Source organism: Lissotriton vulgaris, unplaced genomic scaffold (assembly GCF_964263255.1).
Source record: "Lissotriton vulgaris unplaced genomic scaffold, aLisVul1.2 SCAFFOLD_6602, whole genome shotgun sequence".
Classification (NCBI taxonomy): domain Eukaryota; kingdom Metazoa; phylum Chordata; class Amphibia; order Caudata; family Salamandridae; genus Lissotriton; species Lissotriton vulgaris.
The window spans coordinates 31,092-42,473 of NW_028248626.1; the positions used below are offsets into that span (position 1 = coordinate 31,092).

General features: G+C 43.9%; 1 pseudogene; it reads right to left on the reverse strand.

The window, feature by feature from the left end:
* Positions 1 to 9,197: 9,197 nt before the first annotated feature.
* LOC147663887 (small ribosomal subunit protein uS17 pseudogene) lies at positions 9,198 to 9,674 on the reverse strand (annotated as a pseudogene).
* Between the last annotated feature and the right edge of the window lie 1,708 nt (positions 9,675 to 11,382).

Genomic DNA, 11,382 nt, shown 5'->3' on the forward strand with positions numbered 1-11,382 from the left:
TAAATAGGAGGAAAGGAAAATATCTGCTGCGGTCTTATTGTGACGTACTTTAGTCGGAACCAATGGTGGTGGCAAGTTACGGGGTACTTCCGGGGTCGCCTTGGGCAGGCCCTCGGCAAGAACTGGATACATGCCTGTAATGAGTGCATTTCTTTGGCGATCTAATTGTTCTGATCTGACCTGTTCTCCTTCTTCTAGTAACTCTTTTTCTTTGGCTTTTTCGGATTCTTCTCTACTTCTCTCGGTTTTTCTGATTGCTTTTTCTGTTCTTCTATGCGATTCTTTGCGCCACAATTCTATGGCATCTTTCTGAGATTGTCTGGCTTTCTTTTTCCATAACGCTTCTTCTACTCTCATGATGCAATCTGCATCCCATGTCCCTGAGACAGGCCATCTAAACTTCTCTTCCAGATTCTTAGTGTAGTCCACCCATAAATCTAGATACAACACAGCATCTAAGCCGTGCTTGTGGTACATAAAATATCCTGGAGTGTCCCTAGGCGGGACAGGAACTCCTTCTTCAAGTATCCCTTTCCTAGTACCTATCTGACGTAATTTTGAAAACAGCGGCATGACTAGAGTGATTCGGACGTGAACACAATATACACAGTAATGTACAATAAACAATCATTCATACCACAACATTAAAACACATTAAAACATGTCGAACTGAAATTACCTGGAACACAGAAAACACAGTAAAACTCTCTGGATAAAACTGAATAACTAGATGAACTAGATGCACTGCTAAAACAGTACAGACCGGTCTCATAAAGAGACACGTCGGACCGTATCCACCTAAGTGAACACGTCAGGACCAGAATTGTGTACCCAACTCTGTCTTTACCAGGCACAAACCAATGAACCTGTCTAGATGCGTTCCCAACAACGGTACTCACCGGGAAGCAAGAAACTGAAGGCCTCGGAAACTGGACTGGACTCTGGACTGGACTGGACTGCTACGACATCTGACGACAACGCATCACGCTTCCACGCATGCGCTTCGGAACTTTGGAACAGGTGGGCCTCCGGACACCTCGAACCTTGCTCTCTCGACTAGGGCTCTGGTCGGGATCCTCCGCATTCCTCACCGCCTCGTCTGGACGCCGGACCGCAGTCTCCGTCTCCCTCGTGGACCCGAGGGAAGATAGCGGGAAACCCCGCAAACGTGCACGGTTTCCGTCGGGGTTGTAGAAGGGGTCGAAAGCCGCGTGACTTCACCGGCGAGTGGGGAAGGGGGGTCCCTATTCGGGCGCCAAATTATGTGGTAAATAAATTTACGTAATCGTTTTTCCATATAATTATCATTACAAGACAGCTCATTCAAATGAGAGGCAGAGTCCGAGGTATCTGAGTCATACGGGCTTTAATGGACAATGTACAATGAATGAACCTCGAGGTTGGATATCATGTTCCGTCACCACTAGGGTTCGGGAAGGGACAGTCAACGTTTTATTAACATTACACATTATATATAGTAAAGTGACCTATTTGAATCCAATACAGTAGGCGTAACAGGTGAAAAGAGCAAGATAAGAACACATGTGCGTAAGAGAAGGCGTGAAAAGAGGCGTACACATGGGCGTGCACTGTACATGTCAGAGAAACGTCACAAGAATCGTCACATGTGGGTGGATACATAGGGAAAAGTTGCAAAATCAGCAGAAACCCTTAACCCGGATGCGCGCGCAACTAGCATGACGTGAAACTGGGGGCTTTGACTTTAGCACTAGTGGAGGAGACTGATGTCTGGAGTGTCAGGGCAACCTGTACCTATAGCATATCTGGTATCTCATGTTTGGAGGATGTAGTGTCTGAAGTAAAAGGTCTCTCGGGCAGGGGGCATCCAATACTAAAAGCTAGTGCGTGCATACATGTCTGGGTGCAACGTCTGGAGCCATGGGCCTACCATGGTAACGGAGTCAGTAAATCACTTGCAAGGAGGACAGAAGAGGCCGGGCCCTTTGCTCTGCAGCCGGGAAGCTGTTTACCTATTTCACTGGACTGGAATGTGTTTTCGAGGAGGCTGAGCAGATAACTGTAGGCAAAACATAAATTCGGCAGGCAGTCCAGGCCGAGCCGGGTACCGCTGCGCTGGCAGGAAGTAAGGCAGGGGTCAGGGATGCGTACAGCTTTCAGAGACAGGAGAGATGAGGCAGAGAGGCCTCGTTTAAGGGCCTAGCTCGACTGGGCCAGGAAACATGGAGAAAACGTGTGCGAAATTCAGAAGTGCACCATGTAAAGACGGTGGCACCGTATACCTAGGAACATATTTAACGAGATATCTTGGTATGGTTGGATAGCTTACATGTTAAGGATGGACGCAAATGTATTTGCGTCTGTCTAGCACATACAGAACAGAAGTTACACGACATACATGGAACATGGGTGCATGGATAGGGTGCGAGTGGGGGACATATTGGCTACCTGAAAATTTCTATTACCTCAGTATGGATTTGAAAAGAATTGTGAATAAACGCAAGGGCCGAGCCAATTAATTTACTAAAACTTGATTTTAAAATAATTTGTGATTAAAATAATACAGCTAGATCACGTTTTTGTGTATTATACAAATAGGTCCAATCTAGCTGCCTAATGAGGACCTGACCCCCTTATAAGCATTTTACTGCCTTAGCCATTTAGGACTTGTAGCCTGTACCTGGGTCACATGACTGGGTGTAGCTGACAGCTGAACTTTGTGTAGTCCCTCTCGACAGTCACCCATATTAGGAAGCTTAAGTGTGTCTGGATGAGCCATCACTGGCAGGTTAAGAGGGAGGAGCTGGACACCGCCCCACTTACACTTGAATGGGCTGTGTAATGCCTCCATAAAAAGGGCTGTATACCCCCTGTAGTTAGTCTGGAACCAGGATAGGGAAGGTAGGATGTTAGGGGACTTCAAAGGGAATCCTCCCATTTCAAAGGCACAACCAAGTATAAATATTGGACTTCAGACACCAAATCCTCAGTACACATTGAATCCTTGACGTTAAAGCAACAGGATGTCGCACAGCAGTCTCTTCCTTTTCCCTGTACTGATGCATTGCTTCAAATGCTCGTTGCAGATCCCTACAATGCTCCGCAAACCAGGGTTAAAGGTAGCTTGTTCAGTAGCCCAAACTAGGTCCCTGTAACCTGCCCGTACTCAATCTCGGTCATCCTGAATTTTTTACTTTGTCCCAGTCGGGCGTGACCAGAAATCCACAGCAGGCCATTTACCCCTTTTTTGTGCCATTGTACTAAAATCTTCAACATTGTATATCTCCGGATGAACTGATTGGACTTTAGTGGTTTTGCTCTGGATTTATTTATTAACCATTACTCTGTTTTTCGAACTCTGCTGTCGGTCCCTTTTGTGGTATGTTTTCACTGTATTAGGGTTTGAATTGTTGCACAAATTCTTTAGACATGGTTCCTGAGTTAAGCTTGACTACTCAGTGCCACGCTACCCGAGGGTTGAGAACAGGTTATTTTAGGGTTTGCTTGTGACGTCACCCTGAAAAGAATTGCAGTTCTTGCTCGAGTAGGGGTTCACCCCGCTCAACAATTAATCCAGTTTCTTGCACCCAGTGGCGTGGCTAGGCCTTAGGCTGCCCGTTACGGCCCCTGCATTTGCCGTCCGCTGCAGCCTGATCGAACAGTGGAGGGAAGGGGGTAGGGTGGTGCTGCCAATTCATGCGGTCATGACGGCCGCTGGTAAAACTGGAGAGGGTTGGGGGGTGCTGCTGATTCTTGCGGCTGCAGGTAACAGCAGGGGGGGGCCGTCACCGCCTCCAAAACTCATGCCGCCTGAGCAGTCCGCCCCCACAGCCCCTTCCCCCTAGCTACACCACTGCTTACACCATGTTTGTATAATTCTCAGTGGAGTGAAACATGTAACATTTAGTGGGAGGGATTGTAATTTTTGTTTAGAAATGTTAACTTTCATTTTAAAACTAAAGTTTATTTTAAGGTTATCGTTCTTATCCCATTCTTAAGTTTCTGGTGGTTTTCATTGTCATTTTCTCATCCTTTTTTAGCTTACCACTTTTACTCAGAGGTGTTTCAGGATCTTTTTATTATGAGCTTAAATTGAAGAAAAAAAATCTTTTTGTACACCTTCCGAGAGTGTTGTTTATGCACCAAGAGCGTGTCCTGCGACTTGCCTCCCTGCCATCTGGCCAGAAGGCATGAGGGCGAATTGCTTTCAGCATTTTGAGTACTATGCATGAAGTGTTGTTGCAAAATTGTTGTACTGCTCCGGAGGCTGTGTTCTTTTTGAAACAACCCTTCCCAAAGAGGTCACCACAACTGTTCAAGAATCTTTCCCTAACCTCTCACCCTCTTCATCACCTTATGTGTGCAGCGTAGCAAACTTTGGGGTATATTAGCAAGGTGGCGCCATGAAATTATCGCCGCTTTCACATCCATTTTCAGGCGCAAAGAGGCGATTTTTTCATCGCCTTATCAGCAAAGACACGCTATTGCGTGTTTTGCTGATTTAGCGCCTTACTACAATGCCCAGTTTTGCATCTCTAATGAGATGCAAAGTGGGCGTTCCAAGGAAAAATAACTGGAGAAATGTCGCTAACAGACATTTCTCCAATTATCAAGCTGCATGCAAACAAGCAGAGCGATAAGAAAAGTAGCGCTAACCACAGTTAGCGCTACTTTCCATACGCCTGCATGTAATCTGAATTAGCCATGTAATCCAACGGGAGGTGGACTACATGGCTAAGATCACCCTGCCCTATCAGCAAGGTATTGCTGGTCGCAGTGTGATTATCGCTGGATTTCCAGCAATAATCACACTGTTTTCCAGCTAACGCATGGATTTCTATCGCTTGGGAGATAAGCCTTGTTGATAGCTATCTCCGCGATAGAATCCAGCGTTAGCCTGCGATAATTATCATTGGGCTAAAAGCGCGGAGCGATAATTATCGCAGCCCCTTGCTAATATGCCCCGAGGTCTTTCTCAGTGGTTATGGATAAAAGTAACAGTTTGAGCAAAAAAAGAAAATGGGAAAAGGGCAGTGTGCTGGTTCTTTAAAAGAACACTATACAATGTAGACATCTTGCAGGAGCAAAGATAGTAAAGATAGAAATGAGAACTCTATATAGTCTTTTGTGTCCCAGAAGACAAAAGGCAAATTATGTGTCCCTAGTCTCGATTTGTCTTGCAATCACTTTCGCTTCATCCCTACTCATCTATGCATGACACTTTTTGTATCAAATCTTAACACAGACCCTATTTATACATGTTGTCCTCGACTGTAAAATGGAATGAAAACGAATACAGAATGACATCAGAACATCTTCCTCTTTAAAAGTAGGTCTGGGTTTAAGAAGTCCCATGAGACAGGATGTAAGAAGATTAGAATGCTGGTTGAAATTCAAATCAGGTGAGGGAATGTTGCCAGCGTGTTACATCATGTGGCAAATTCAGCTAGCTGTGCACCCACAAACACTCTTTGGGTTCGAATTAGTGACATAATTTTACCGCCGGCAGTTTGAAAACATTTGTTATTGGGTAGCTTTTAGTAGTACTTTCAATTAAAGCTTTTTTTATGTGCCCAGGCTTCTGCAAGCAAATCCAAATTTGAGGGACTTATAACATCGAGCATTGTAGAATGTTGTCAAGAATATGGAAAGTTTTTGTTGTGTGGAGTGAAGTCTTCCACGGATCCCCACTTCTGGTCTGTTTGTTGCTCATGGTGCTTTTCGCGTGTTTGCTCCCGGGTGCATTTTTTTCAGAGAAAGTGCGCAGTGTTTCACCGTGAGTGATGGTTGGTGCTGCAAATGGATGTGCTGTTTGACTTTGGAGCTACATGAATGCTGCTGAGCCTTTTTTTGTTTCCTTGCAACAGCTTTAAAAGAGTGCAGGGGTCCTTATTTCTTGGTGTGGCAAACCCATGCACACAGTTTGCCAAGCCACGTAGAGGAATTGTAGTGTCCTTTTGAATTGCTGGGTTTTTGCAAGATAGACCAACATTTGTCCAGCCCTGATTTCTTGCTGTAGTAAATGGCAGGGCTTGCCTACCTGTGCCTAACTAGCTAGTTCTTGTTCTGTCAACCTATTGAGGATGATCCCTGATATCTTGTGCAGAACTCAGATGTGGAGCACCCTCCCTGAGGCCTTCCTTGATAGTGTTGTTCACTTTACCTCACAGGAGAAAAAGGAGGAGTGTTTTCTCTATTTTTTCCTCCCGAAAGGAGGGTGCAGGGGGTGACTCTGTTCCCAGGGCTGACCTCTGTGGGCATTTGGTTTGTTTCACCTGTAAAATACCATTTGCATACAGGTTTCAGCAGCGGGGACTGGACCCACAGAGCTATCTTCTCATTTCTCTAGTTTGTTGCCAGTTCTCTGTCTCTGGCTCCTGCTTTGAAGATCCGAAGGGGCATATTATCAAGACAGGCGTTAAAATTATAAATGTCCTTCACATTTAACATGGCTTTCAATTGGAATTCCATAGAGCACCTTATCAAGCCCATTATCGCCGTTCAGCGGCAGTTTTCTGCCCCTAAAACAGTGCTAATTTTATCGCCTGTCTTGATAATATGCCCCGCAGTTCCCACACGGATTTAGACGTTGGTGTAGATTCTTGGAGGGTCAGATTGGAACACGGGTAACAGGCAGAGTCCACATTTTTTGGGGGAAGTGTTGCTTGGTATGAGCCTATAACCGTGTAGCTCATAGTCATACATGAGTTGCTTTCTCTGGGAGTTGTTAGCTAGTCATGCTTTGAAATACGGAATATCATGCCTCCCTCTGATTTCCATCAACCCTTTGTAATCCAGGAAGTGCTATTTTTTCTCAGAGATCTGCAGGCAGGAGAACTGCTTAGGGATGGCTTCCTTTTCAAGTACCTCTCTATGCAGTTCTGTAGACACAGCCTTTGTATGGGTTGATGCTCCTCACAGCAGGGCGGTCTCTACCCTGGAGCACCCACTAGAGAGTCACAAAGAGATTTGAAATCTCAGCACCTGGCTATGCACATCCACAAACACAGTATTCAGGAAAGAAACAAAAGGCTGGTCTCACCCGAAGAACCCTTCGGACTCTACCACCCTTTTCACCTCCACCATCTATCAAGTGGGAGTGACACATGAAGGAAATCTGAATTTCTATATAAGTCTTCTCTCCTTTGTCCTCACTTCCTTGCCTAGGTTCCTCCATCTTGATACACTTCTTCCGTCTGTGCAAACAGTGTTATCCCCAACTTGTGCATGTGTGCAGAGGAACAGGGCTGGGATGTCAAAAATGGAACCTACAGGCCTTCAATACTCTGTTTTCCTTACACATACAATGCATATACTACTATAGCCACAAACACAATATACACAGGGATGGGATTAGGTGAAAAATGGGGTATAAATTTGACTGTCAGTTAGCAAGACACTTTGAGCCAGTGCCAAATAACTCATTTTTTGTGAGTGAAAAAAAGTCCTCTGCTTTATAGAATAGTGAGCGAAGATCTTTAAATTTGAGTTTTTCTTTTCTCTAAGCCAGCTCTCATTATGCAGCATACATACCATTTACCAAGATTATACTTAAAATGGCTGTTCTAGGCTTGGGACACAACAGTGTAGGGTTTGTAATATATATTTGAAGGATTGGTTCACATGAATATGGAGCACTATGTAAAATGTTGTTTCTTTCTACATTGTTTCTTACATTCTCTGATTGCTCGCTATATCGGAAAGCCTTCTCCAATTATGCTACCAAAACCCTGCATGAATAATTTACCTTGACAACATTCCTTTCATCTGAGTGGCCCTGTATCCTCTGCATGTGTTCTATTTCAGAATATGGTTTCCTCTCAGTTTCATGCCTGCTTCAGTTGTCCTTACAGTAATTCTGCAATTGGCTAATACCTCCTTTCCTAGATCACAACCTCTCATTAAAACCCTATCCGAGTGACCTAACATCACCTAACATTACCTACTCTCCTGGAGCCTATCTATCTCATCCAACCATTCACCTTAATCCACATAGCCCCACTGATGATAACACCTTACTGGTATTATCAGGGCCAGACTGGGAACAAAAACCGGCCCTGGCAAAGTGCATGGCCGGCCCCCGGGGGGGAGGGGGTGGAGGTTGTTTTTGTTACAGTGCCGATTTTGCAGCTATGCTGCGAAAACGGCCCTGTAAAAAAAACGGCCCCCAGGGGCCCAAAACCGGCCCCCAATCTTGCGGCGCACCGGGGATTGCCCGGTGCCCGCAATGGCCAGTCCGACCCTGGGTATTATATAGTTTATCACAAGGCAGCTGGATTAAATGTATGCAATTTGTTCTTGAGAGTTTTAATAACCAACAGTAACCACCAGGTTAACCATTAACTTTGGGTTCCGGAGTAGCGTGCTACTCGCTGTAAAGCGATACAATGCCTCATAAGCGATATGCAAATCCAGTTACAATTGAAATTACAATCCTAGTTCTTCTTACACCTTATTTAGGTTGTTGGTTTAACTTTTTTAAATCCCCTTTCTTTATTCTTAATTGTTCTATATTTGCTAGTGTTCAGTGGTTATCAACAGCTTTTGCCATTTAATTGTTATGAGGCTTGTACAATGCAAAATGTAATTTCTCTAAATTGTTCTTTTTATGAGATGAGCATTAAACAACTATTGGCAAGCTTTTTTATACAGTTTCTATACAATGCCACTAGAAGTTCAAATCATGTAGCTCTACAAATGAAATCAAGTTTTTTTCAAATGCAAGCCTTGGGCAATGTCCACACCTGCAGAATAATAGAGACCCCTTTTGGGTTGGCAGAAGTGTAATCATCAGTAGAATAAAACAAAAGCTAATTTTATGGATATAAATAGCTTTCTAAAAAAATAAAAAATGTAGATTGGAAAATGTTGCTACTAGTAAATAAATAGTAAATGAGATTTTAGAAAGAGAACAGTGGATTACTTTTGGCCAGGTAGTGGAGACCTTGCTTTTTCTCAACCTCATACATTTATTTATCCAAAATCACAATTAACTCTTTTAATTTTCCATCTGACAGCAAACATTTGTTTACTTTGTCTAGGAAAGTTGTGTCTAAAAGCAGGTTGGTTACATCCTCCTAATAATTACACAATATTAATTAGATATGTAGAGTGTGTGTGTCTGTGTATGTTCTACTAATTTTGCATTTAAACTTAGCATTGGATTTTCAGTTACTTCACATGGTTTTACTGGTCCTGAAAACAAACAAGTTTCAGCTTTAAAACTTCTGGAACTGTTTCTTAGGGCCGGCAGCCTTAGTCACTTTCAGTACATTGAAGCGGACCATTTTGCTGAGGGAACGACACTCTCCCACTGTCACAATATCTCCTACCCGGACATCTCTGAAGGCCAGGAGAGATGAACAGACATGTTCTTGTGGCATTTCTCAAATCTGTTATACTTCCAAATGTAATGCAGGTATTCTCGACGGATGACAATTTTTCTCTGCATCTTCATCTTAGTTAGAACACCTGACAGGATGCGCCCATGGATAAAAACATTTCCAGTGAAAGGACACTTCTTATCGATGTATGTGCCATCAATAGCCTCTCTGGGCATCTTGAACCCCCAAACCAATGTTCTAATAGTATCGAGGGAGATTCTCCTTTGTACCTCCCTCAAGAAGCACGTGCTTCTTGTTCTGGAAGATGGTTGGCTGCCTCTGGTAGGCCCTTTCTGTCCGGATCTCCTCCATCTTGCACTGCATGAGGAAAAAAAAGCAGTTACTTCACAGTATCACACAACCTGCAGAGTTTATATCTAGTATTGCTTATTTTAGCCTTCTTTTAAATGTATTAATGAAGACACATGCTGGAAGGCAGGAGTATAATGAAGGTATCTATTCTTCAGTGACAGCCCCAGCTGTCATGTCCAGATGAGAAATTTCTTGATAGAATTCCTAGAAATATCTTGTTCCTGGAATAGATGTTGTAAGAGATTGGGGTGTTTGTAGTGAAGGAGGCCCACTCAGGAAGGTTGTATTTCAGGATGCTTTATTCATAAAGACAACAGGTTGTAATGTACAGGACATCATGCTGATAAGTGGTAGATTAGAGCCCCACCAGGAGCTGCCTGTCAGCTGCTCAGCCCATGACCAACTGTCGCTCTGCCTCTCTCAGTCCCAACATTCCGAGGCATCATCAGACTCCAACATTCCACTGAGACAGAGCACAGGCACTGGCAGAGCAGGGCTGGTAAAACACCTTACAGTATAAAATGCAGGATACTACATATCCCCTTTCGTTCAAACAGAAGCATTAAACCACTACGTGAATAACAACTGGCGAGAGAAAACCAAGGAAGAGATAACAAGGAAGAATAGCAGAGGAACAGAAACAACAACAAAGAAAGGTGTAAGCAAAGCAGCGTGAAGAGACATGTGGAAGGAAATGAGGAGTAGGAAGAGAAGAGTAAAGCGGGAACCGATAGAGATAACACAGACTCACGGACATAGAAAAGATGAGGGTAAGATGAGTAATCAGAACATGGAAATACCAAGGGGCAGAAGAACTCACACGCACCAAGGACTAAACCCCAAACACACCCACTGGCCAGGCAGGCAGGAAGGGAAGAAAGAACAAGGCACGATGGAAAACTGACACCAGCCTCCACACAGACACAGGAAAGAGGGAGTAACAGATTTCCTCCGAAACAGGGAAGGAAAGAGTAAAAAAGGAACGAAAGAAAGCTAGGAGGCAAAAGACGACAACAAGACGTGTAGATCCAGAAACCAGGGATGGCAATGAGAATGGCACCACAAGGAAAGCTGGACGAATAGGAAAACAGAGAAGAGGCAAAGTAGATACAAACAGTATAACTACAACTTCCCTCTGTTTTCAATAAACAATATAAATGCGATGTAAGAGTAACATTGTGTTATTCAAAACAGCAAAATTACAAAATGTAAGAAGACAATATCAGTCATAAGGACTAAAACCCATGACCGTCCTCTACTCCTATGTAAGAGTGTGAGGAGCACTGTATATGGGACTGAAACCCATGTGACGCCCTATGTAGGGTGACCATCTAAATGTAAATGGGACTGTAACCCATAATAAGCCCTGTGTGTGGGTAAGATGTAAATGGGACTGTGACCCATAATAAGCCCTATGTGGGGGTAAAATGTAAATATACATGGGACTGTAACCCATAACACTGTTCCCTGTGTGAGGATACTCGTGTAAAAGTAGATGGGACTGTGACCCTATCTACGGTGCCCTTGTAAGGCTAAAAGTCGTGTGTTACCTATGTAGGCAAATTTATATGGGCAAACGGGGCTAGAACCCATTCCCATCCCTATGTAGGGTAATATAATGTGAACAGGCACATATATGTGGGCTAATGGGGCTAATACCCATTCCCATCCCTGTGTGAGGGTAAAGACAGTATGTACCTGTGCCCTT